This window comes from Carassius gibelio, chromosome A7 (assembly GCF_023724105.1).
Source record: "Carassius gibelio isolate Cgi1373 ecotype wild population from Czech Republic chromosome A7, carGib1.2-hapl.c, whole genome shotgun sequence".
Taxonomy (NCBI): Eukaryota; Metazoa; Chordata; class Actinopteri; order Cypriniformes; family Cyprinidae; genus Carassius; species Carassius gibelio.
The window spans coordinates 21486814-21508661 of NC_068377.1; the positions used below are offsets into that span (position 1 = coordinate 21486814).

Here is a 21848-nt window from a genome sequence, read left to right on the forward strand (position 1 = left end):
AAGCGGGGTGGTCTGCGAGCGAACTGGAGCGTATAGCCGCGTTTTATCGTGTTGATCACCCAATAAGATGCCGTGGGGAGCGTCGCCCACGCGCTGAGATGACTCAATACGGAGGGTATTAATGCATGCTGCGGCGGGGCGTGCGCGCCAGCCACTGGGGAAGCGTTGACCGCTATATGAGTGGCAGGTGACTCGTTCGCGGCTTCTTGCATGGGAACATACATAGTCACCTCCTCGGGTTTCCCCGAGCTTCCGCTTTGCGAAGCGTCTCTCGGAGGAGAGGCTTCGCTTATGTAGCGGGTAATAGTAGAGGGAGGAAGAAAGCTCTTTTGCTGAGGCATGTAATGCATGTTTATTGAAACAGAACATAGCGGTTTCATTCTCACAACATTCACATCTTTGACGAACTCTGGGCGGGAACACGCCCTTTTCGCCGCGGGTCCGACGAACACGTCCCGCGCTCTCTTCCCCCTGGCACGAGCATCAGGAACGCTGCTCCTTCTTGCCAGCCGGGCGCCCTTGGCTGCTAGAGGCCGGTTTCGGACCAAAACGGGGCTTCCTGGGCTGCCTCTGGCGGAATGGTGGCTCTGGCTCACGACGCTCTGCCGCGCTCGGGAACGCGCGCCTGGTATTTCCCGCTTGTCGCTGTGCCGAAGAAGATCTGGACCTCGCTGCAGGGGGGGCTTGAGACCGTTTCGGCAAAAGATGAGGCATCACCTTAGACTGCTTGACGGTCTCGGCGTATTTCTCCGACAGAGATTCCACCGCGACACCGAAAAGACCGGTGGGGCTCACCGGTGCATCCAGGAACTGCCTCTTTTCGGCATCGCGCATGCCGGACAGCGTCAGCCACAGATGGCGATGCAGGACCACAAGGCTGCTCATATTGCGGCCGATTCCCTGCGCTATCTTTTTCGACGCCGCGAGAGCGAGATCCGCCGCCGTGCGCAGCTTCCTGAGCGACTCTGGGTCCGGGCTTCCCTCATCCAGGGACCCAAGGAGCCGAGTTTGGAAGACCTGCAGGATTGCCATCGTGTGGAGGGCAGATGCTGCATGTCCAGCAGATATGTACGCCTTCTCAGCGATGTGAGCAGTAGCTCGACATGGCTTAGAAGGCAAAGAGGCGGTTTTCCAGCCGGGAGAAGACGCGAGATGGGCCGCGATAGCATCCTCGACGTGAGGCGGTCGCGCGTATCCCAATTTCTCCGCCCCTTCCACCGTCGTCAGCAGCTGGGTCCCCTGTGCATGGGCTCGGGCTGAGTAAGGGGAGCGCCATGACCGGGTGAGTTCCTCGTGGACCTCAGAGAAAAAAGGCGCGGGTCTCTGCGGGGCTTCAGCCTGGCGGCCCGCGCCGAGGAAAGAACCGTCCATCCATCTCTTAGACGGCAGCTCCTTGGGGGCTGTCCACTCCAATTCCATATCTGCCACCGCCTCCGTGAGGATCGCCATAAGCTCGGCATCCAGCGAGGCGGGGGCGGCTTCAGACGGGGCCTCGGACCACGCTCCCGGGTCTGAGGCATTAGTAGACATGGCGTCGTCCTCGTCATATCCAAACGAGACCATTTCCCGCGCTTCTAGTGGAGGGCGGTAACTGGCCTCAGAGTATGAGAGGGGATCTTCCACGTGAGGGTGGCGTGGGCGTTGGGCCGACGCCAGTACCTCGACAGAATCCGTCGACGGAGCTCTCTGCAGTCTCCCGGTTCGCGGCTCGACGGCGGCGGACGGGGGAGAGGCAGGAGATACAGGGCCACCGTTACGGGTAACGGCCAGCCTTGCACGAAGGATCTTGATGGGAAGCTCCTCACAGGCACGACATCCGGATCCTTCGAATGCCGCCTCTGCGTGAGCCCGACCCAGGCACAGCACACACTGCTCGTGTGCGTCCGGGAAATCAATGGGCCCACCACACATGCGGCAAAGAGACATTTTAAAAGTAAAATCACCGGAACGCGAGAGGGGATAATTTTCCACAATTTTCCGCTCTGTATGCGTGAATCCACGGCGAAACCAGACTCAAGTGAAGAAAAAAGATTCTGAGGGTTTTGGCGCCCACCGTCACCTATATTGATGGCTGTCAGCCAATCAGGTGAGGGCGAGGGCGCCATTGGCTATTTGCAAGCAAAAGAGTTATTCAATCAGACTTCATAATTTCGAGGAAATGGATTTCCCCATACGTAATGTCGAGAGACCGACTCGATAAGGGAACCTTGGAGTTGCACTAGCTAATGAATATTCATGAGCTTGACTTGGCTTATAAATATTAATTAGGGTGTGTTACTGGAAGGCTACCAAGCAACGTCAGCGTTGGCTATTTTCATAAAATTCATGAACACGCCTACTTCCAAATTGGGATGAAAACGTCCCCGGTTACTCACGTAACCTTAGTTCCCTGAGAGGAGGGAACGAGACATTACGTATGGGGAAATCCATTTCCTCGAAATTATGAAGTCTGATTGAATAACTCTTTTGCTTGCAAATAGCCAATGGCGCCCTCGCCCTCACCTGATTGGCTGACAGCCATCAATATAGGTGACGGTGGGCGCCAAAACCCTCAGAATCTTCCACTGAACGAGAGTAATGAGGCTGGAAGGTTTTTCCACACGGCAGGTTACGTAATGTCTCGTTCCCTCCTCTCAGGGAACTAAGGTTACGTGAGTAACCGGGGACGTTCCCTTATCGAGTCGGTCTCTCGACATTACGTATGGGGAACAATAAAACCCCCGCCGTGTGGGAAATACTGTCCGGCCCAGCTCGCATCGAGCCACAGAAGAGCATAAGCACTAGCTCTTACAGCGCGTTAGCTCTAGGTAGGGTACCGGACCTGGTTGAAACACCTCTTGGCACAGAGCCAAATCAGCTCTTACACCATCGTAATCCAGTGCACCCAGATAAGCAAAACTGGTGTGATATGGGGAAAATGCAGCAATATGTTGGTGCTTGGGAATACACTGCCGGCTTATAATGCGGGCATAATAAAGGGACCACATTAGATAGTGAATGAATACCTCAACCGCAGCTATTACAACAATAACTGACGCTGACCTGGTAGAAAGAACCACGGCTAGTGCACGCGCTAGGTAGGGCGTGCCCATAGTTTAGTCCAAAGACTGCTCAACTCCCTCCTCCTGCACTGACAGCACATGTGATGCGAACGAGGGAATGTCCAGATTATAGAATCTCGCAAACGTGTTGCGAGACGACCAGCCCGCTGCGAAACAAATGTCCTGAATAGACATACCTTTCGCCCAACCCCATGACGACGCCAAACTCCTTGTGGAGTGGGCGTGCACCCCGATTGGGCAGGCGGTTCCCCGGGAAGCATAAGCTAGTCGCACAGCCTCCACTATCCAGTGTGATAGCCTCTGCTTCGACAGCGCGCTGCCCTTCTTGGCACCCGCGTAGCAGACGAAAAGCTGCTCTGAAGTTCGAAACTGGCTAGTTCTGTTCACATATGCACGCAGGGCACGCACGGGGCACAAAGCGCACTTCTGAGACACTGAATTACTGTCCTCCTCGGGGCAAAATGCTTGAATTGTAACTATCTGAGCTCTGAACGGCGTTGAGAGCACTTTAGGCGAATAACCGCGTTTGGGTAAAAGTCTGACCATACAATCGTCCGGTCCAAACTGCATACACGCGCTGTTCACTGACAGGGCATGCAAGTCTCCCACTCGTTTCCCGCAAGCTAGCGCGAGCAGTAGCGCCGTCTTAAATGAGAGCACTTTAAGGTCGCTTAACTCGGCTGGTTCAAAAGGTGGGTTGGACAGCGCACTAAGCACTAATGACAGGTCCCAGACCGGCATCTGACGAAGGCGGGGTGGATTAAGCCGCCTAGCTCCCCGAAGAAAGCTCGTTATCAGGGGGTGCCTCCCCACTGAATGGCCGTCTAGCAAGTCACGAAAAACAGCGATAGCGGCCACGTAGACTTTCACTGTAGATGGGGTACTGCCAGCATCCAGACGTTCCTGTAGGAAGGTCAGAATAATGGAGATATCGCAACTCCTGGGGTCCTCATTTTTGTCAACACACCAGTTAGCAAATACTTTCCACTTCAGAGTGTATAAACGCCTCGTCGAAGGGGCTCTAGCCTCTGCTATTGTCTGCAGCACTCGCTGATATACTCCACGCTGATCTGCCACACATGCAGATCCCAAAGCTCTGGGTTGGGGTGCCATATGGTGCCCCTCGCCTGGGATAAGAGGTCCCTTCTCGGCGGGATCCGCCACGGGGGAAGCCGCGACATGTTCACCAGTTCCGGGAACCACGGCTGGTTGGGCCATTTGGGTGCTACCAGGATCAACGCACATCTCTCCTCCCTGATCTTCTGCAGCACCAGCGGCATTAACTTGACTGGGGGAAAACCATACTTCCGTCCCTTTGGCCAGCGGCTCGACAGCGCGTCTCCCCCCAGGGGGGATGCTGTCAGCGAGAAGTACAGAGGGCAGTGGGCGTTCTCTTGCGACGCAAAGAGGTCGATCTCCGCTTTGCCAAACAGATTCCAGATCATATTTATCGTTTGCGGATGGAGCCTCCATTCTCCGTGTACAATGGCCTCCCTGGACAGCATGTCCGCGCCGCAATTCAAACTGCCCGGTACGTGCACTGCTCGAATCGACAGAAGTACCCTGTCCGTCCATAACAGCAGCTGTCTCGCTAATCCCTGCAGGGATCGCGAACGCAAACCTCCCTGGCGATTGATGTACGCCACCACCGCCGTGTTGTCCGTTCTGATGAGAACATGACGGTGTTTCACAAACGGAAGGAAACTCTGCAGCGCTAGATGAACCGCTTCCATCTCCAAGCAGTTTATATGCCAGCGCGTCTGGTCCCCTGTCCACGTACCGAATGCTGGTCTGCCATCGCATAGGGCTCCCCAGCCTGATAGTGAAGCATCCGTAGTGACCACTACACGTCTGACCACTCTGCCCATAGCAGCACCCTGCTCGAATATGGTCGTGCCGAACCAAGGCGCCAGAGTCTCGAGACATGAACGCGTTATGATAAGGCGTTCCGTTCCCGCTCTCCACGCCCGCGGCTTCACTCGGCTCTGTAACCAGTGTTGAAGCGGTCTCATGTGTAACAAGCCCAGTCTGCAGACGGAGGCTGCGGCCGCCATCAGACCGAGCAACCTCTGAAACGTTCTTAAGGGGATAGCTCTGCCTTGAACGAAGAGGGCTAGTGTATTTTGAATCGACTGGATTCTCGGCTCTGACAGCTTCGCGGTCATAGAGCGCGAGTCCAGTATCATACCCAGGAATGTGATATATTGGCGCGGCTGCAGTGTGCTCTTCTGAATGTTCACAGACAGCCCCAAACCTGTCAGATGGGCGAGGAGTCTGTGTTTGTGTTCCTCGAGAGCGCTTCTCGACCGTGCGATGACTAACCAGTCGTCGAGATAATTCAGTATGCGCATTCCACTGAGCTTCAGGGGAGCGAGCGCTGTATTCATGCATATTGTAAATACACGGGGAGCCAAAGCGAGCCCAAACGGCAACACTTTGAACTGGTACGCCACACCCTCGAATGCAAAACGCAGGAAGCGCCTGTGATGTGGGGCTATCTGGATGTGGAAGTAAGCATCCTTTAGATCCACTGCAATGAAGTAATCGTCGGGCTGAATGTGCGCGAGGATCTGCTTCACAGTTATCATCTTGAACGTGCGTTTCGCGAGCGCTTTGTTCAGTAATCTCAGGTCTAAGATGGGGCGCATACCTCCGTCCTTTTTCGGAACTAGAAAATAACGGCTGTAGAAACCGGAATTTCTCCGTTCCACGGGCACTATCTCTACTGCTTGTTTGGCCAGGAGAGAGGATATTTCTGCTCGTAGCAGCGGGGCGCTCTGTTCTGACACTTCTGTCATAATCACACCGCCGAAGCGGGGTGGTCTGCGAGCGAACTGGAGCGTATAGCCGCGTTTTATCGTGTTGATCACCCAATAAGATGCCGCGGGGAGTGTCGCCCACGCGCTGAGATGACTCAATACGGAGGGTATTAATGCATGCTGCGGCGGGGCGTGCGCGCCAGCCACTGGGGAAGCGTTGACCGCTATATGAGTGGCAGGTGACTCGTTCGCGGCTTCTTGCACGGGAACATACATAGTCACCTCCTCGGGTTTCCCCGAGCTTCCGCTTTGCGAAGCGTCTCTCGGAGGAGAGGCTTCGCTTATGTAGCGGGTAATAGTAGAGGGAGGAAGAAAGCTCTTTTGCTGAGGCATGTAATGCATGTTTATTGAAACAGAACATAGCGGTTTCATTCTCACAACATTCACATCTTTGACGAACTCTGGGCGGGAACACGCCCTTTTCGCCGCGGGTCCGACGAACACGTCCCGCGCTCTCTTCCCCCTGGCACGAGCATCAGGAACGCTGCTCCTTCTTGCCAGCCGGGCGCCCTTGGCTGCTAGAGGCCGGTTTCGGACCAAAACGGGGCTTCCTGGGCTGCCTCTGGCGGAATGGTGGCTCTGGCTCACGACGCTCTGCCGCGCTCGGGAACGCGCGCCTGGTATTTCCCGCTTGTCGCTGTGCCGAAGAAGATCTGGACCTCGCTGCAGGGGGGGCTTGAGACCGTTTCGGCAAAAGATGAGGCATCACCTTAGACTGCTTGACGGTCTCGGCGTATTTCTCCGACAGAGATTCCACCGCGACACCGAAAAGACCGGTGGGGCTCACCGGTGCATCCAGGAACTGCCTCTTTTCGGCATCGCGCATGCCGGACAGCGTCAGCCACAGATGGCGATGCAGGACCACAAGGCTGCTCATATTGCGGCCGATTCCCTGCGCTATCTTTTTCGACGCCGCGAGAGCGAGATCCGCCGCCGTGCGCAGCTTCCTGAGCGACTCTGGGTCCGGGCTTCCCTCATCCAGGGACCCAAGGAGCCGAGTTTGGAAGACCTGCAGGATTGCCATCGTGTGGAGGGCAGATGCTGCATGTCCAGCAGATATGTACGCCTTCTCAGCGATGTGAGCAGTAGCTCGACATGGCTTAGAAGGCAAAGAGGCGGTTTTCCAGCCGGGAGAAGACGCGAGATGGGCCGCGATAGCATCCTCGACGGGAGGCGGTCGCGCGTATCCCAATTTCTCCGCCCCTTCCACCGTCGTCAGCAGCTGGGTCCCCTGTGCATGGGCTCGGGCTGAGTAAGGGGAGCGCCATGACCGGGTGAGTTCCTCGTGGACCTCAGAGAAAAAAGGCGCGGGTCTCTGCGGGGCTTCAGCCTGGCGGCCCGCGCCGAGGAAAGAACCGTCCATCCATCTCTTAGACGGCAGCTCCTTGGGGGCTGTCCACTCCAATTCCATATCTGCCACCGCCTCCGTGAGGATCGCCATAAGCTCGGCATCCAGCGAGGCGGGGGCGGCTTCAGACGGGGCCTCGGACCACGCTCCCGGGTCTGAGGCATTAGTAGACATGGCGTCGTCCTCGTCATATCCAAAGGAGACCATTTCCCGCGCTTCTAGTGGAGGGCGGTAACTGGCCTCAGAGTATGAGAGGGGATCTTCCACGTGAGGGTGGCGTGGGCGTTGGGCCGACGCCAGTACCTCGACAGAATCCGTCGACGGAGCTCTCTGCAGTCTCCCGGTTCGCGGCTCGACGGCGGCGGACGGGGGAGAGGCAGGAGATACAGGGCCACCGTTACGGGTAACGGCCAGCCTTGCACGAAGGATCTTGATGGGAAGCTCCTCACAGGCACGACATCCGGATCCTTCGAATGCCGCCTCTGCGTGAGCCCGACCCAGGCACAGCACACACTGCTCGTGTGCGTCCGGGAAATCAATGGGCCCACCACACATGCGGCAAAGAGACATTTTAAAAGTAAAATCACCGGAACGCGAGAGGGGATAATTTTCCACAATTTTCCGCTCTGTATGCGTGAATCCACGGCGAAACCAGACTCAAGTGAAGAAAAAAGATTCTGAGGGTTTTGGCGCCCACCGTCACCTATATTGATGGCTGTCAGCCAATCAGGTGAGGGCGAGGGCGCCATTGGCTATTTGCAAGCAAAAGAGTTATTCAATCAGACTTCATAATTTCGAGGAAATGGATTTCCCCATACGTAATGTCGAGAGACCGACTCGATAAGGGAACCTTGGAGTTGCACTAGCTAATGAATATTCATGAGCTTGACTTGGCTTATAAATATTAATTAGGGTGTGTTACTGGAAGGCTACCAAGCAACGTCAGCGTTGGCTATTTTCATAAAATTCATGAACACGCCTACTTCCAAATTGGGATGAAAACGTCCCCGGTTACTCACGTAACCTTAGTTCCCTGAGAGGAGGGAACGAGACATTACGTATGGGGAAATCCATTTCCTCGAAATTATGAAGTCTGATTGAATAACTCTTTTGCTTGCAAATAGCCAATGGCGCCCTCGCCCTCACCTGATTGGCTGACAGCCATCAATATAGGTGACGGTGGGCGCCAAAACCCTCAGAATCTTCCACTGAACGAGAGTAATGAGGCTGGAAGGTTTTTCCACACGGCAGGTTACGTAATGTCTCGTTCCCTCCTCTCAGGGAACTAAGGTTACGTGAGTAACCGGGGACGTTCCCTTATCGAGTCGGTCTCTCGACATTACGTATGGGGAACAATAAAACCCCCGCCGTGTGGGAAATACTGTCCGGCCCAGCTCGCATCGAGCCACAGAAGAGCATAAGCACTAGCTCTTACAGCGCGTTAGCTCTAGGTAGGGTACCGGACCTGGTTGAAACACCTCTTGGCACAGAGCCAAATCAGCTCTTACACCATCGTAATCCAGTGCACCCAGATAAGCAAAACTGGTGTGATATGGGGAAAATGCAGCAATATGTTGGTGCTTGGGAATACACTGCCGGCTTATAATGCGGGCATAATAAAGGGACCACATTAGATAGTGAATGAATACCTCAACCGCAGCTATTACAACAATAACTGACGCTGACCTGGTAGAAAGAACCACGGCTAGTGCACGCGCTAGGTAGGGCGTGCCCATAGTTTAGTCCAAAGACTGCTCAACTCCCTCCTCCTGCACTGACAGCACATGTGATGCGAACGAGGGAATGTCCAGATTATAGAATCTCGCAAACGTGTTGCGAGACGACCAGCCCGCTGCGAAACAAATGTCCTGAATAGACATACCTTTCGCCCAACCCCATGACGACGCCAAACTCCTTGTGGAGTGGGCGTGCACCCCGATTGGGCAGGCGGTTCCCCGGGAAGCATAAGCTAGTCGCACAGCCTCCACTATCCAGTGTGATAGCCTCTGCTTCGACAGCGCGCTGCCCTTCTTGGCACCCGCGTAGCAGACGAAAAGCTGCTCTGAAGTTCGAAACTGGCTAGTTCTGTTCACATATGCACGCAGGGCACGCACGGGGCACAAAGCGCACTTCTGAGACACTGAATTACTGTCCTCCTCGGGGCAAAATGCTTGAATTGTAACTATCTGAGCTCTGAACGGCGTTGAGAGCACTTTAGGCGAATAACCGCGTTTGGGTAAAAGTCTGACCATACAATCGTCCGGTCCAAACTGCATACACGCGCTGTTCACTGACAGGGCATGCAAGTCTCCCACTCGTTTCCCGCAAGCTAGCGCGAGCAGTAGCGCCGTCTTAAATGAGAGCACTTTAAGGTCGCTTAACTCGGCTGGTTCAAAAGGTGGGTTGGACAGCGCACTAAGCACTAATGACAGGTCCCAGACCGGCATCTGACGAAGGCGGGGTGGATTAAGCCGCCTAGCTCCCCGAAGAAAGCTCGTTATCAGGGGGTGCCTCCCCACTGAATGGCCGTCTAGCAAGTCACGAAAAACGGCGATAGCGGCCACGTAGACTTTCACTGTAGATGGGGTACTGCCAGCATCCAGACGTTCCTGTAGGAAGGTCAGAATAATGGAGATATCGCAACTCCTGGGGTCCTCATTTTTGTCAACACACCAGTTAGCAAATACTTTCCACTTCAGAGTGTATAAACGCCTCGTCGAAGGGGCTCTAGCCTCTGCTATTGTCTGCAGCACTCGCTGATATACTCCACGCTGATCTGCCACACATGCAGATCCCAAAGCTCTGGGTTGGGGTGCCATATGGTGCCCCTCGCCTGGGATAAGAGGTCCCTTCTCGGCGGGATCCGCCACGGGGGAAGCCGCGACATGTTCACCAGTTCCGGGAACCACGGCTGGTTGGGCCATTTGGGTGCTACCAGGATCAACGCACATCTCTCCTCCCTGATCTTCTGCAGCACCAGCGGCATTAACTTGACTGGGGGAAAACCATACTTCCGTCCCTTTGGCCAGCGGCTCGACAGCGCGTCTCCCCCCAGGGGGGATGCTGTCAGCGAGAAGTACAGAGGGCAGTGGGCGTTCTCTTGCGACGCAAAGAGGTCGATCTCCGCTTTGCCAAACAGATTCCAGATCATATTTATCGTTTGCGGATGGAGCCTCCATTCTCCGTGTACAATGCCGTCCCTGGACAGCATGTCCGCGCCGCAATTCAAACTGCCCGGTACGTGCACTGCTCGAATCGACAGAAGTACCCTGTCCGTCCATAACAGCAGCTGTCTCGCTAATCCCTGCAGGGATCGCGAACGCAAACCTCCCTGGCGATTGATGTACGCCACCACCGCCGTGTTGTCCGTTCTGATGAGAACATGACGGTGTTTCACAAACGGAAGGAAACTCTGCAGCGCTAGATGAACCGCTTCCATCTCCAAGCAGTTTATATGCCAGCGCGTCTGGTCCCCTGTCCACGTACCGAATGCTGGTCTGCCATCGCATAGGGCTCCCCAGCCTGATAGTGAAGCATCCGTAGTGACCACTACACGTCTGACCACTCTGCCCATAGCAGCACCCTGCTCGAATATGGTCGTGCCGAACCAAGGCGCCAGAGTCTCGAGACATGAACGCGTTATGATAAGGCGTTCCGTTCCCGCTCTCCACGCCCGCGGCTTCACTCGGCTCTGTAACCAGTGTTGAAGCGGTCTCATGTGTAACAAGCCCAGTCTGCAGACGGAGGCTGCGGCCGCCATCAGACCGAGCAACCTCTGAAACGTTCTTAAGGGGATAGCTCTGCCTTGAACGAAGAGGGCTAGTGTATTTTGAATCGACTGGATTCTCGGCTCTGACAGCTTCGCGGTCATAGAGCGCGAGTCCAGTATCATACCCAGGAATGTGATATATTGGCGCGGCTGCAGTGTGCTCTTCTGAATGTTCACAGACAGCCCCAAACCTGTCAGATGGGCGAGGAGTCTGTGTTTGTGTTCCTCGAGAGCGCTTCTCGACCGTGCGATGACTAACCAGTCGTCGAGATAATTCAGTATGCGCATTCCACTGAGCTTCAGGGGAGCGAGCGCTGTATTCATGCATATTGTAAATACACGGGGAGCCAAAGCGAGCCCAAACGGCAACACTTTGAACTGGTACGCCACACCCTCGAATGCAAAACGCAGGAAGCGCCTGTGATGTGGGGCTATCTGGATGTGGAAGTAAGCATCCTTTAGATCCACTGCAATGAAGTAATCGTCGGGCTGAATGTGCGCGAGGATCTGCTTCACAGTTATCATCTTGAACGTGCGTTTCGCGAGCGCTTTGTTCAGTAATCTCAGGTCTAAGATGGGGCGCATACCTCCGTCCTTTTTCGGAACTAGAAAATAACGGCTGTAGAAACCGGAATTTCTCCGTTCCACGGGCACTATCTCTACTGCTTGTTTGGCCAGGAGAGAGGATATTTCTGCTCGTAGCAGCGGGGCGCTCTGTTCTGACACTTCTGTCATAATCACACCGCCGAAGCGGGGTGGTCTGCGAGCGAACTGGAGCGTATAGCCGCGTTTTATCGTGTTGATCACCCAATAAGATGCCGCGGGGAGCGTCGCCCACGCGCTGAGATGACTCAATACGGAGGGTATTAATGCATGCTGCGGCGGGGCGTGCGCGCCAGCCACTGGGGAAGCGTTGACCGCTATATGAGTGGCAGGTGACTCGTTCGCGGCTTCTTGCACGGGAACATACATAGTCACCTCCTCGGGTTTCCCCGAGCTTCCGCTTTGCGAAGCGTCTCTCGGAGGAGAGGCTTCGCTTATGTAGCGGGTAATAGTAGAGGGAGGAAGAAAGCTCTTTTGCTGAGGCATGTAATGCATGTTTATTGAAACAGAACATAGCGGTTTCATTCTCACAACATTCACATCTTTGACGAACTCTGGGCGGGAACACGCCCTTTTCGCCGCGGGTCCGACGAACACGTCCCGCGCTCTCTTCCCCCTGGCACGAGCATCAGGAACGCTGCTCCTTCTTGCCAGCCGGGCGCCCTTGGCTGCTAGAGGCCGGTTTCGGACCAAAACGGGGCTTCCTGGGCTGCCTCTGGCGGAATGGTGGCTCTGGCTCACGACGCTCTGCCGCGCTCGGGAACGCGCGCCTGGTATTTCCCGCTTGTCGCTGTGCCGAAGAAGATCTGGACCTCGCTGCAGGGGGGGCTTGAGACCGTTTCGGCAAAAGATGAGGCATCACCTTAGACTGCTTGACGGTCTCGGCGTATTTCTCCGACAGAGATTCCACCGCGACACCGAAAAGACCGGTGGGGCTCACCGGTGCATCCAGGAACTGCCTCTTTTCGGCATCGCGCATGCCGGACAGCGTCAGCCACAGATGGCGATGCAGGACCACAAGGCTGCTCATATTGCGGCCGATTCCCTGCGCTATCTTTTTCGACGCCGCGAGAGCGAGATCCGCCGCCGTGCGCAGCTTCCTGAGCGACTCTGGGTCCGGGCTTCCCTCATCCAGGGACCCAAGGAGCCGAGTTTGGAAGACCTGCAGGATTGCCATCGTGTGGAGGGCAGATGCTGCATGTCCAGCAGATATGTACGCCTTCTCAGCGATGTGAGCAGTAGCTCGACATGGCTTAGAAGGCAAAGAGGCGGTTTTCCAGCCGGGAGAAGACGCGAGATGGGCCGCGATAGCATCCTCGACGGGAGGCGGTCGCGCGTATCCCAATTTCTCCGCCCCTTCCACCGTCGTCAGCAGCTGGGTCCCCTGTGCATGGGCTCGGGCTGAGTAAGGGGAGCGCCATGACCGGGTGAGTTCCTCGTGGACCTCAGAGAAAAAAGGCGCGGGTCTCTGCGGGGCTTCAGCCTGGCGGCCCGCGCCGAGGAAAGAACCGTCCATCCATCTCTTAGACGGCAGCTCCTTGGGGGCTGTCCACTCCAATTCCATATCTGCCACCGCCTCCGTGAGGATCGCCATAAGCTCGGCATCCAGCGAGGCGGGGGGCGGCTTCAGACGGGGCCTCGGACCACGCTCCCGGGTCTGAGGCATTAGTAGACATGGCGTCGTCCTCGTCATATCCAAACGAGACCATTTCCCGCGCTTCTAGTGGAGGGCGGTAACTGGCCTCAGAGTATGAGAGGGGATCTTCCACGTGAGGGTGGCGTGGGCGTTGGGCCGACGCCAGTACCTCGACAGAATCCGTCGACGGAGCTCTCTGCAGTCTCCCGGTTCGCGGCTCGACGGCGGCGGACGGGGGAGAGGCAGGAGATACAGGGCCACCGTTACGGGTAACGGCCAGCCTTGCACGAAGGATCTTGATGGGAAGCTCCTCACAGGCACGACATCCGGATCCTTCGAATGCCGCCTCTGCGTGAGCCCGACCCAGGCACAGCACACACTGCTCGTGTGCGTCCGGGAAATCAATGGGCCCACCACACATGCGGCAAAGAGACATTTTAAAAGTAAAATCACCGGAACGCGAGAGGGGATAATTTTCCACAATTTTCCGCTCTGTATGCGTGAATCCACGGCGAAACCAGACTCAAGTGAAGAAAAAAGATTCTGAGGGTTTTGGCGCCCACCGTCACCTATATTGATGGCTGTCAGCCAATCAGGTGAGGGCGAGGGCGCCATTGGCTATTTGCAAGCAAAAGAGTTATTCAATCAGACTTCATAATTTCGAGGAAATGGATTTCCCCATACGTAATGTCGAGAGACCGACTCGATAAGGGAACCTTGGAGTTGCACTAGCTAATGAATATTCATGAGCTTGACTTGGCTTATAAATATTAATTAGGGTGTGTTACTGGAAGGCTACCAAGCAACGTCAGCGTTGGCTATTTTCATAAAATTCATGAACACGCCTACTTCCAAATTGGGATGAAAACGTCCCCGGTTACTCACGTAACCTTAGTTCCCTGAGAGGAGGGAACGAGACATTACGTATGGGGAAATCCATTTCCTCGAAATTATGAAGTCTGATTGAATAACTCTTTTGCTTGCAAATAGCCAATGGCGCCCTCGCCCTCACCTGATTGGCTGACAGCCATCAATATAGGTGACGGTGGGCGCCAAAACCCTCAGAATCTTCCACTGAACGAGAGTAATGAGGCTGGAAGGTTTTTCCACACGGCAGGTTACGTAATGTCTCGTTCCCTCCTCTCAGGGAACTAAGGTTACGTGAGTAACCGGGGACGTTCCCTTATCGAGTCGGTCTCTCGACATTACGTATGGGGAACAATAAAACCCCCGCCGTGTGGGAAATACTGTCCGGCCCAGCTCGCATCGAGCCACAGAAGAGCATAAGCACTAGCTCTTACAGCGCGTTAGCTCTAGGTAGGGTACCGGACCTGGTTGAAACACCTCTTGGCACAGAGCCAAATCAGCTCTTACACCATCGTAATCCAGTGCACCCAGATAAGCAAAACTGGTGTGATATGGGGAAAATGCAGCAATATGTTGGTGCTTGGGAATACACTGCCGGCTTATAATGCGGGCATAATAAAGGGACCACATTAGATAGTGAATGAATACCTCAACCGCAGCTATTACAACAATAACTGACGCTGACCTGGTAGAAAGAACCACGGCTAGTGCACGCGCTAGGTAGGGCGTGCCCATAGTTTAGTCCAAAGACTGCTCAACTCCCTCCTCCTGCACTGACAGCACATGTGATGCGAACGAGGGAATGTCCAGATTATAGAATCTCGCAAACGTGTTGCGAGACGACCAGCCCGCTGCGAAACAAATGTCCTGAATAGACATACCTTTCGCCCAACCCCATGACGACGCCAAACTCCTTGTGGAGTGGGCGTGCACCCCGATTGGGCAGGCGGTTCCCCGGGAAGCATAAGCTAGTCGCACAGCCTCCACTATCCAGTGTGATAGCCTCTGCTTCGACAGCGCGCTGCCCTTCTTGGCACCCGCGTAGCAGACGAAAAGCTGCTCTGAAGTTCGAAACTGGCTAGTTCTGTTCACATATGCACGCAGGGCACGCACGGGGCACAAAGCGCACTTCTGAGACACTGAATTACTGTCCTCCTCGGGGCAAAATGCTTGAATTGTAACTATCTGAGCTCTGAACGGCGTTGAGAGCACTTTAGGCGAATAACCGCGTTTGGGTAAAAGTCTGACCATACAATCGTCCGGTCCAAACTGCATACACGCGCTGTTCACTGACAGGGCATGCAAGTCTCCCACTCGTTTCCCGCAAGCTAGCGCGAGCAGTAGCGCCGTCTTAAATGAGAGCACTTTAAGGTCGCTTAACTCGGCTGGTTCAAAAGGTGGGTTGGACAGCGCACTAAGCACTAATGACAGGTCCCAGACCGGCATCTGACGAAGGCGGGGTGGATTAAGCCGCCTAGCTCCCCGAAGAAAGCTCGTTATCAGGGGGTGCCTCCCCACTGAATGGCCGTCTAGCAAGTCACGAAAAACAGCGATAGCGGCCACGTAGACTTTCACTGTAGATGGGGTACTGCCAGCATCCAGACGTTCCTGTAGGAAGGTCAGAATAATGGAGATATCGCAACTCCTGGGGTCCTCATTTTTGTCAACACACCAGTTAGCAAATACTTTCCACTTCAGAGTGTATAAACGCCTCGTCGAAGGGGCTCTAGCCTCTGCTATTGTCTGCAGCACTCGCTGATATACTCCACGCTGATCTGCCACACATGCAGATCCCAAAGCTCTGGGTTGGGGTGCCATATGGTGCCCCTCGCCTGGGATAAGAGGTCCCTTCTCGGCGGGATCCGCCACGGGGGAAGCCGCGACATGTTCACCAGTTCCGGGAACCACGGCTGGTTGGGCCATTTGGGTGCTACCAGGATCAACGCACATCTCTCCTCCCTGATCTTCTGCAGCACCAGCGGCATTAACTTGACTGGGGGAAAACCATACTTCCGTCCCTTTGGCCAGCGGCTCGACAGCGCGTCTCCCCCCAGGGGGGATGCTGTCAGCGAGAAGTACAGAGGGCAGTGGGCGTTCTCTTGCGACGCAAAGAGGTCGATCTCCGCTTTGCCAAACAGATTCCAGATCATATTTATCGTTTGCGGATGGAGCCTCCATTCTCCGTGTACAATGCCGTCCCTGGACAGCATGTCCGCGCCGCAATTCAAACTGCCCGGTACGTGCACTGCTCGAATCGACAGAAGTACCCTGTCCGTCCATAACAGCAGCTGTCTCGCTAATCCCTGCAGGGATCGCGAACGCAAACCTCCCTGGCGATTGATGTACGCCACCACCGCCGTGTTGTCCGTTCTGATGAGAACATGACGGTGTTTCACAAACGGAAGGAAACTCTGCAGCGCTAGATGAACCGCTTCCATCTCCAAGCAGTTTATATGCCAGCGCGTCTGGTCCCCTGTCCACGTACCGAATGCTGGTCTGCCATCGCATAGGGCTCCCCAGCCTGATAGTGAAGCATCCGTAGTGACCACTACACGTCTGACCACTCTGCCCATAGCAGCACCCTGCTCGAATATGGTCGTGCCGAACCAAGGCGCCAGAGTCTCGAGACATGAACGCGTTATGATAAGGCGTTCCGTTCCCGCTCTCCACGCCTGCGGCTTCACTCGGCTCTGTAACCAGTGTTGAAGCGGTCTCATGTGTAACAAGCCCAGTCTGCAGACGGAGGCTGCGGCCGCCATCAGACCGAGCAACCTCTGAAACGTTCTTAAGGGGATAGCTCTGCCTTGAACGAAGAGGGCTAGTGTATTTTGAATCGACTGGATTCTCGGCTCTGACAGCTTCGCGGTCATAGAGCGCGAGTCCAGTATCATACCCAGGAATGTGATATATTGGCGCGGCTGCAGTGTGCTCTTCTGAATGTTCACAGACAGCCCCAAACCTGTCAGATGGGCGAGGAGTCTGTGTTTGTGTTCCTCGAGAGCGCTTCTCGACCGTGCGATGACTAACCAGTCGTCGAGATAATTCAGTATGCGCATTCCACTGAGCTTCAGGGGAGCGAGCGCTGTATTCATGCATATTGTAAATACACGGGGAGCCAAAGCGAGCCCAAACGGCAACACTTTGAACTGGTACGCCACACCCTCGAATGCAAAACGCAGGAAGCGCCTGTGATGTGGGGCTATCTGGATGTGGAAGTAAGCATCCTTTAGATCCACTGCAATGAAGTAATCGTCGGGCTGAATGTGCGCGAGGATCTGCTTCACAGTTATCATCTTGAACGTGCGTTTCGCGAGCGCTTTGTTCAGTAATCTCAGGTCTAAGATGGGGCGCATACCTCCGTCCTTTTTCGGAACTAGAAAATAACGGCTGTAGAAACCGGAATTTCTCCGTTCCACGGGCACTATCTCTACTGCTTGTTTGGCCAGGAGAGAGGATATTTCTGCTCGTAGCAGCGGGGCGCTCTGTTCTGACACTTCTGTCATAATCACACCGCCGAAGCGGGGTGGTCTGCGAGCGAACTGGAGCGTATAGCCGCGTTTTATCGTGTTGATCACCCAATAAGATGCCGCGGGGAGCGTCGCCCACGCGCTGAGATGACTCAATACGGAGGGTATTAATGCATGCTGCGGCGGGGCGTGCGCGCCAGCCACTGGGGAAGCGTTGACCGCTATATGAGTGGCAGGTGACTCGTTCGCGGCTTCTTGCACGGGAACATACATAGTCACCTCCTCGGGTTTCCCCGAGCTTCCGCTTTGCGAAGCGTCTCTCGGAGGAGAGGCTTCGCTTATGTAGCGGGTAATAGTAGAGGGAGGAAGAAAGCTCTTTTGCTGAGGCATGTAATGCATGTTTATTGAAACAGAACATAGCGGTTTCATTCTCACAACATTCACATCTTTGACGAACTCTGGGCGGGAACACGCCCTTTTCGCCGCGGGTCCGACGAACACGTCCCGCGCTCTCTTCCCCCTGGCACGAGCATCAGGAACGCTGCTCCTTCTTGCCAGCCGGGCGCCCTTGGCTGCTAGAGGCCGGTTTCGGACCAAAACGGGGCTTCCTGGGCTGCCTCTGGCGGAATGGTGGCTCTGGCTCACGACGCTCTGCCGCGCTCGGGAACGCGCGCCTGGTATTTCCCGCTTGTCGCTGTGCCGAAGAAGATCTGGACCTCGCTGCAGGGGGGGCTTGAGACCGTTTCGGCAAAAGATGAGGCATCACCTTAGACTGCTTGACGGTCTCGGCGTATTTCTCCGACAGAGATTCCACCGCGACACCGAAAAGACCGGTGGGGCTCACCGGTGCATCCAGGAACTGCCTCTTTTCGGCATCGCGCATGCCGGACAGCGTCAGCCACAGATGGCGATGCAGGACCACAAGGCTGCTCATATTGCGGCCGATTCCCTGCGCTATCTTTTTCGACGCCGCGAGAGCGAGATCCGCCGCCGTGCGCAGCTTCCTGAGCGACTCTGGGTCCGGGCTTCCCTCATCCAGGGACCCAAGGAGCCGAGTTTGGAAGACCTGCAGGATTGCCATCGTGTGGAGGGCAGATGCTGCATGTCCAGCAGATATGTACGCCTTCTCAGCGATGTGAGCAGTAGCTCGACATGGCTTAGAAGGCAAAGAGGCGGTTTTCCAGCCGGGAGAAGACGCGAGATGGGCCGCGATAGCATCCTCGACGGGAGGCGGTCGCGCGTATCCCAATTTCTCCGCCCCTTCCACCGTCGTCAGCAGCTGGGTCCCCTGTGCATGGGCTCGGGCTGAGTAAGGGGAGCGCCATGACCGGGTGAGTTCCTCGTGGACCTCAGAGAAAAAAGGCGCGGGTCTCTGCGGGGCTTCAGCCTGGCGGCCCGCGCCGAGGAAAGAACCGTCCATCCATCTCTTAGACGGCAGCTCCTTGGGGGCTGTCCACTCCAATTCCATATCTGCCACCGCCTCCGTGAGGATCGCCATAAGCTCGGCATCCAGCGAGGCGGGGGCGGCTTCAGACGGGGCCTCGGACCACGCTCCCGGGTCTGAGGCATTAGTAGACATGGCGTCGTCCTCGTCATATCCAAACGAGACCATTTCCCGCGCTTCTAGTGGAGGGCGGTAACTGGCCTCAGAGTATGAGAGGGGATCTTCCACGTGAGGGTGGCGTGGGCGTTGGGCCGACGCCAGTACCTCAACAGAATCCGTCGACGGAGCTCTCTGCAGTCTCCCGGTTCGCGGCTCGACGGCGGCGGACGGGGGAGAGGCAGGAGATACAGGGCCACCGTTACGGGTAACGGCCAGCCTTGCACGAAGGATCTTGATGGGAAGCTCCTCACAGGCACGACATCCGGATCCTTCGAATGCCGCCTCTGCGTGAGCCCGACCCAGGCACAGCACACACTGCTCGTGTGCGTCCGGGAAATCAATGGGCCCACCACACATGCGGCAAAGAGACATTTTAAAAGTAAAATCACCGGAACGCGAGAGGGGATAATTTTCCACAATTTTCCGCTCTGTATGCGTGAATCCACGGCGAAACCAGACTCAAGTGAAGAAAAAAGATTCTGAGGGTTTTGGCGCCCACCGTCACCTATATTGATGGCTGTCAGCCAATCAGGTGAGGGCGAGGGCGCCATTGGCTATTTGCAAGCAAAAGAGTTATTCAATCAGACTTCATAATTTCGAGGAAATGGATTTCCCCATACGTAATGTCGAGAGACCGACTCGATAAGGGAACGGTTGTTTTGACAGCAGTTGTGAAATGTTTATCTCTCTTCCAGCTATCGTAACACCTATATGTAAATTTGACTGCAGTCTTTATTCCTTTTTAAAAGCGGATTTTAAGTGCTCAAAAGAAAGTTTTACGTAAGTAACGTTAAGCGTACATTTGGTAAGTCCTGTATGTACAGTAGATGTGTACCCTTCTGAGTTGTCTCCGCGTTTTGAAAGATGAAAGATTGAAAAATAGTCGGCATGGTACACTCGTCGTCTATAATATGTAACTTCGGACTATCAATTGATGGCACCCACCCCATCATTGCCTGTAGCAATGGGGACATTGGATAGCTAAAACTTTTTTTTGTTTGTTTTTTTACTGTACAGTCATTGATATGCTGTGTGCTGTAGAGAGCAAATGTTGGTCACACCTGTGAGAGTTGGGAGTGGGATCCGGACAGTAAATCTCCTGATGCTCATCTGTCTCTGTGCCGACAAGCTGTGTATTTCCACCCTCTGCTGGACAGTCAGGGTACTGCAGGGGTCAGAGGCACCAAAGGTGAGATCTCAAGTCCGCTAGTTTTATTATTCAAGTACAATCTCACATTTAATCAAGCTGATACTGTTTTAGGAGTATAGACGTTCAGTAATAATAAGTTGGACATGAAGTGCTAGTTTCCTTTGCAACACGCATGGTTCAAGTAAATTTGTAGCAATTATAATGTCAGTAAGGCTTTAATAATGTTCCAGTAGAGTATTGCTTTTAGGATAACTATCATGTGTTGTGGTGTAATTTTCTGATAATAATTGATTCATAACTACAGAATAACACATATTTGTGTGCAAGGTTTCTCTCATGGTGAGCATTACTGAGAGATTGAGTTCCTGGAGCCTCCATATGGAAGCTCTGTAATGGTGGGGGTCGTTACCCAAAAAAGGGGATAAAAAGTTTGTTAACCTGATAGGTGAGCACAGTCATGTTCCTCTTATAAATACTCCTATTCATCTCTCAAATCAGCCCAGCCCAGCTCAGCACAGACCATGTGGATCTTACTTGACAATGACAACCTAAAAATGAAATAACATCATCTAATTCTCAAACAGGAATTTGAATTATCAACACCACATGGATTAACAAGGGAGGAAGCGCACAGAACAAGCAGACCATATGAAAGCACACAATGCTTTTCTTTGAATCATTTTAACGGTGTTTATTGTATTGTTATTGTTTATCAAAGGCATCGACAGCGAGAGTTGGGAGCTGTCATATAAAGGCTTCATCTGGCATAACAGAGGGAGGCACAAATACACAGAGCCTTCTTATGAAAGAAATACAGTCCTTGGGGTTTTGCTGGACTTGAGCGCTGGAACACTGACGTTCTTCTGGCCTGGAGCAGGTGCTGTAAATATCACTGCATTGAGGATGTGGAAGTACTGGATGTTAGTTATATGTGGGGATTTATAATGCTCTTGTAACTTTTGTGTTCCTTTCAGGCCAGTGAGGCTCTGTATCCTCTAGTTTCAGCTGGGTGTGAGGAGCCAGAGAATCTCCTGCCTACAGGACCCACATTATAGACACGCACACGAATTACCATTACCCACAGCTCTGCTCTGTCAAATACACACACATGTGCATTTATAAAGGAGGTATGACTTGTTTCTGATTTATTTAGAACATACCAACCTCAAATACCAACACAAAAATGTCTTGTGCAGCAGATCCATTTTATAAGCAGCCTACCTCAAAAATTATGTTTATTACTTCAGCTGAACAAAAAAACACGTGTGACCCTAATGTAATCATATTACTGTTTGTATTCTTAATTTATATCCCATTTCTGCATTTTATACATGATGTTGTTGCCAATGATTGTGTACCAAAATAAGATGTAATTACCTGTATTTATAATTATTTGTAACTTTTTGGGACCAAATATGTAAAAGCCAATTAAATATAACTGCCTGCTTTAATATGTATTGAGAAAACTGGTAAAAGTGTTTCTATTTGCTCACCAAAACCTGTGGATGTTAAAAAAAAAAAAAA

General features: G+C 54.0%; 1 long non-coding RNA gene across 1 annotated transcript; it reads left to right on the top strand.

Annotated features, from left to right (window-relative positions):
• Nucleotides 1-19829: 19829 nt before the first annotated feature.
• On the top strand, nucleotides 19830-21839 carry LOC128016819 (uncharacterized). Its single transcript, XR_008184290.1, has 3 exons — nucleotides 19830-20363; nucleotides 21043-21201; nucleotides 21299-21839. It is a non-coding gene; the product is annotated as an uncharacterized LOC128016819 (long non-coding RNA).
• Nucleotides 21840-21848: the final 9 nt, after the last annotated feature.